Raw genomic sequence first — 6,000 nt, 5'->3', positions numbered from 1 at the left:
TCTTATACTTGTGTTTTCAAGAACTACCACTAGCTAGAAATGTAGAAGTACACACTGTTGTCATGGAAAACCTGACTTACCTTTACAGATATAATCATACCATCACTACAAACAAAAAATAGACGCAAGATGTGAAAACTGCATTTACAGCTCTGAGACACACTAGTCCATTTGGTAGAGTTGGCTAGGAAATATTTTTTTCAGTCTATGAAAATCTTGAAATAAGCTCTTCTTATTCCCAGTGAGGCTGAAGTTTTCATTTTTCCAAGTGGGACAAAAGCTTCTTTTCCTTTTTGGGTGGGGGGGAGAAGGGGCAGGAGCAATATTTGTCTTTGTTAAAGCATTAAATGAAAATACTGAATTTAGATGAGGTCAGAGGTCTTATTTCAATATATTCCAAATATTTTGTTTCAATTTAATTTTTTTAATATGAGCATCATCTCTAAAAGGCAAATTGAAATTAAAAATCAACACTTCTCATTCTGGAAATATTGAAAGAGGAAGATTTTCACTATTTCCTAATGGAAATTGTTCTGAATTGATAGTCTCCCATAAAACAAAAACAAAAACAAAAACAAAAAACAACCCAGAAAAACACTTTGCTGAAATTGCAGTTTCCAAAGGAAAATGTTTCAATAAAAAAGTGTAACTAACCTATTTTATAACTGCTTCTCAAAGTTGAAGACCGCTTCTCTGAAGTGTGTAACTTCTCTGAGCCTCTGAAACCAATGGGAATCTTCTACTATTTCCAGAGGATTGAATCAATCGTTTTTGCTAAGTGTTACAATTCAAAATACCTCTGCCAAGACCGTTACCAAAAGCAATACAACTGGAAATAGTTCTCACTTCGTCTTAGAGTCTTACTGAGACTTTCCATATCCTGGCCTTATTGTCCAGCAATGTAGCAGGCGATGATTTAAAACGATTAAACATCGCTGTGTGCGTTCAAGGAGTGTGCAGCTGCCTAGCTCTTTGTTTGTAGGTAGAGGCGTGTATTCCTCTGCTGCACCACACACGTGCAGTTGTATGTGATCCTATAAAAATGTGAATTACCCTGGAGTATTGCACTGATTACAGTTTGACATTGCTGAGGTTCATAATGCACATCAGAGAAGTAAGTAGGAGACTAAGGCGCTACTGGACCAGTGCAGTTTGGCCCCGAGTAGTGTTATGACCGAATTTAAGCCTGTGTCACTGTGCGCTGCCTGCCTAGCATTCACCTTCAATTTTCAATCAGAAACTTAGTAAATTAAGTACTCCTCTATTCCCTGGAGAAGAGACTAGGAGCCCCATCCCTTCTCCCGATGTCTACCTCACTCAGTTGCAGAGCCATTCTCTCTCCAATCCCTTTGATTATTATTTATTCCAAGGTGGCTGAAGACACACATTCTGAGTACCCTATAACCTGGTCATTATGGCTGTGTCACGGGAAAACGATTCAAATCTTTAAGACAAAGAAAGCAACTGGTCCACTTTGTCCCAGACTGTGTTCTCACCTAGGCTCCTTTGCGGTGAGCTGTGAGGTCAAATGGACTTACCAGGACCCACCAGCGGTGCCACAGAGTTTAGCCTTGAGCTTAATCTGCTAGCGGTATGTTGGTCACAAGAACACTGCTCGTATTAATATGCCTTTCTCTGGTGTTAATCATTATTTAGAAGTAATTACTGCAGTCTTTCTTTTCACGTTGAAGGAAAGAGGGTAGAGAGCGCCTAATGCTTGTTCTGTAGCAAAGGGAGGGCGAAGTAGTAGCTCTTTAGGAAAGTATGTTCTTGAAAACCTACATTGAAAACCTTCAATCACTCTGAAGCTCACAACTGTGAAATGGCCTGTTTTGCTGAGCTTGTCAGCAACGTGCATCATTCGCTTGCCAGTATGGAAAGCTTGGGTTGGCTCAGGTACAGCAATTTCCAGTTGATGAGTTGGTTCAATTGACACCTTCACTTCAGGAAAGAAGGTAAGAATATTTTCGGTTTGAGTGAGGTTAGTGCTGCATGAATATCCTCCTCATTTAAAAGAGAGAGTAGATGACTGCATATACAAGACAAGATATGATTAGCGGGAAAGAGAAGCAATATTCTGGAACTGTTTCATTATTTTTCCTTGATCTTTTCAAAGGACATTTTGTTTTCTTTATTGGTCATATATATCCCATTTGAAGCCAGTGCAAAGTTCCCCCTTTTCTACAGTTCCCCCTTTTCTCACATGCCCTGTGTATGCTGCACAACTATGGGTATAACTTAATAGTTGCATGCAGGCTGCATTCCTTTTCCCAAGGAGAGCGATTGTTACTTTGTAAATGTGGAATTAAAGACTGAGGAATTCATAACTCTCTTTGATAGGCAAAGAGGTGCAGCTGCACGCAGGAGACTAACACTTTGCAAAGCTACAGAGTGCCATGAGCAAATGTAATCTCTGCAAGACATGCAAAAGAGCAGGAGCTACGGATCAGCTACCTAACAGTGAGCTTCACTCCGCTCGCTGGATGCCGGTGCCTTCCTGCGCAAAGCAGGCTGTGCTCCAGGAGCCGTGGCTGGAGCTTTCTGAAGCTAAACGATACAGCATTCATAATGGCAATTCATGGTTCAGCACTGCTCTTCTAGGCTTTAATTTTTTTTATATATATATATATATATATAATTTTTTTTTTTTTTTGGTGAGGGGAAAGAAGGAGCTCTTGGCTTTTTTTTACAAATGTGGCATGCACAGGAGGAGGTCCTCATGTTTTCAGTAGACAATTGTTGCGAGTTTTTTCTGCCAGTGGCATTCCTTCTCCTTCCTTACAGCTACGTTTGCCACAGGTCTGAGCAGACAGGAGCAATGCAGTACATACTAGCAAAAGGATCAGATAGTTTCTCACCATTTAACTTGCTGCTATAGCTGTGACTGCAGAAAAAACACTTTCTATTCCTCTTTCTGCTTGGAGGAAAAATCTTTCCCTAAAACCTTCAAATAAATTAAATATACCTGTGTAGTTTTAATCTTTCCTAGTTTAAGATGATTTTTCTCCTGCAGCTTTCGCACAGAGTTTGTGTGATCAGTATTCTTAAATCTTGCAGTGCCGATCAAACCAGCCAAACAGTGGGTTTGTTTCACGTATAGATACCAATCCTTAATTACCCTAGTATTGTTTTAACTGCCTCAGCAGATCCTTCTATCTGTTTCTCTGCACTTCATTTCATATTACACATTTACAGTTGGAGACTTGACAGGAGGCAGAAGCAATCAAACCACATTGTCTGGCATAGCAGTGGGGAAACTGCCATCTCTCTCATGCAAAAGATTAATAATAGACTGCATGCCATCTGTGTAAAACCAAAACATGTCTTGCTTAAACCGCTTAAAAGTTACATCCCGTGTAACATTGGCAGCATGGGGGTCCAATGTCAGATATCTAAAAGGGTTTTAATCTTTGAACAAGAAGCTTTTTTTCTGGATAAATCATACTGTAAGTTCTTGCTGCTGATCTCAGAGCAAAATGCTTATATTAGACTGTTGCTGTAGATAAGAAGGGACGAACTGTTGCTGGGCAGAAGATGAGAACGGAAAGCCAAAAATATCTCGCATGCAGAGGGGATAGCCTGCTATTGCCAGGTGAGGGAGCTCTTTACGTGCAAGCTTGAATTTTAGATCCAGCAGCCCTTACATCTGGAATAAAAAGAGCATAAATACATTACTGTTGCTCTAAATAGCTATGGGAGCCAGGCGCTTAACTGCCAGACTTTGCAACACCTAGGAGGAACCTAGATAGGTCTCTCTCCCTCTTACGCTGTGCTTGATCTAAGTAGGTAGAGATCTATTCAGGACTATTAACCTGAAGAAAATAGGAGGAGTAGCAAGACTTAAGAGGCAGGAAGGGTATATTTGAGAATCTTACTCACAGAGCTGTAAGGCAAGATTTCAGAAATACGTGAAGTCATTCTAGGGATGGATTTCCAATCCAGGGATATGACTGCTCTATATGACATTTTCAACAATCCATCTTGTCCTAAATATTTGAATTAAAGGTAATGCAGCACAGCAACACTGCATTTTATTAATCTCAGCTGAGGGAGATGAAAAATGTCAGGGGGGCTGGAGGAAACAGAGTAGAAAGCCCTGATAATATGCTTGCAGGTAATGCATAATCTTCGTTAGAAAATCCAAAGCCCGCCTGCTTGGCATGGATGCTGGTGGCATAATGGTGTGTTTAGCGGTGATGGACAGCTGACTCTGCATCAGGCCCTAATGGATTATTGCAAAATGTTCTGTAGTGAAGACGCGCTTGAGCTGTTAATTGGTTATGAAATGCGTTAAGAGCTTTATGGAAAGCATAAGACACAATTATTATTGGATCATGCAGCTCATTAAAGAATATAAATGGGCCATAATTCCAACTGGCCCCTAAATCTCCTTTGTTTGGAAAGAGATTTGTGTCATTCTCTCTTTCTCTGCTTATATCAATGTCTGCTGCTTGTTCGAATAGGAATATGTTCAGAGAGATTAAGGACCTGAACCAATCTCACTGAAGTCAACTGGAGTTGTTCCCTTTGACTGCAGAAGGAGTTGGATCAGGCCTTGTGTGGTTTGTCCAAGGATAAAAAAGAGATCTGTGGAAGAGCTGGGACCTACCCATGTCCTCTAATTTCCATGCATGTACCTCAGCCACAAGGCACTTTGAAGAGAAGGGACATGTGAAAATTGTAGTTTCTGAACTGGAAGCATCACTTTATCCTAAAAATGTTTTAGACTCCTCATCATCTTTTGTTGTTAAATAAGTCTTGCATAAATGGTGAGATTTAGGAGATTAGGACCATGTTTGCAAAATATGACTTCTAAATTGTGTGATAAAACTGTGTCCATTCATTCAACCACTATTGCAGTAGCTATGCAAAACACTGTCTCGCAGCATTTTACATTGCATTTTGAAGGAAACCATAAGATAAACCCTGCAGGTATTTTTGCTAACCTTGACAACGTGCATTTTTGGCAGTTCCCTCTCCATGCTTTTGAAAACCCAAAGGAAAGCTAAAGAGAGCTCTGTTCTGAAGGAATAAAAGCCTCATACTCTTGGTTAAGCACAGGCCTGATCCTGTTATATCCCAGACTCGCTTGCCAATTTATGTTATGACAAGCCTGTGCTAGGAAATGAGCTTAACAGGAGGCTGAATGCTTTAAATGTGGGTGAATGTAACCCCAGGGTGAGTTGAGTCCCCTGGCTGATCTGGTGGTACACTAACCATGAAAACAAAGTCTTCCATGCTGTCAGCCAGTCCAGCTGACTCACCTGGAGAAGGAAGGGAATGGGATGTGGCACATCCCCGCCACGTAAGAGTACAGATCCATATATAAATCATACATTTTCCCTAAGGAGAATGAGTTACAGCTTTTAGCACCTAAACCAATTATGTTTTGGTAGTACAATGAATTGAAAGTAAAAGTGAATGTACCTTACCTTAAATAAGCAAACATCAGCCAATGAAATAGAGTCTACGCTCTTGGCTATTTGGCTAATACAGTTCAAGATCCAGGAAATCCAAAGGCTTTCTAGTGTATTGTATAGCCAGGTTATTATTAGTATTATTAAAGAAAAAGAAAAGTTTTCCATAGAAAATCTCTAAGACTTGCCAGCCTCTCATGCATTAAAGTGCAGCCATGTGAGACAAAAATCCCACCTAAGGATAAGTTGTATCAGGAAAAAAGCACCCCTGATGAGAAATAAAAGCGACATTCATGAGTAATGGAAATAATGAAACAGTGATAAATATTTTCCTAAACCCATTTCACAAACTGAGGTTTCAAATATTAATTATTAGTGAGTATTTATTGGACTACTATACAGTAATGGTTACTTAGATAAGGTACTATAAATAAACAGTACATAGTTTTAAAAATGCTGCCTTTGATTAGTTTCTCAATCTCTGATTCTTATCTCTGCAAATTTCCTGAAATGAACTGTAATTTCTAGAGGTCTGCTAAAATATGGAATGGATTTAATTTTCTAACTCAAAGTTTGCCTTGCA

Source organism: Struthio camelus, chromosome 1 (genome assembly GCF_040807025.1).
Source record: "Struthio camelus isolate bStrCam1 chromosome 1, bStrCam1.hap1, whole genome shotgun sequence".
Lineage (NCBI taxonomy): Eukaryota > Metazoa > Chordata > Aves > Struthioniformes > Struthionidae > Struthio > Struthio camelus.
This window is presented reverse-complemented; position numbering follows the sequence as displayed.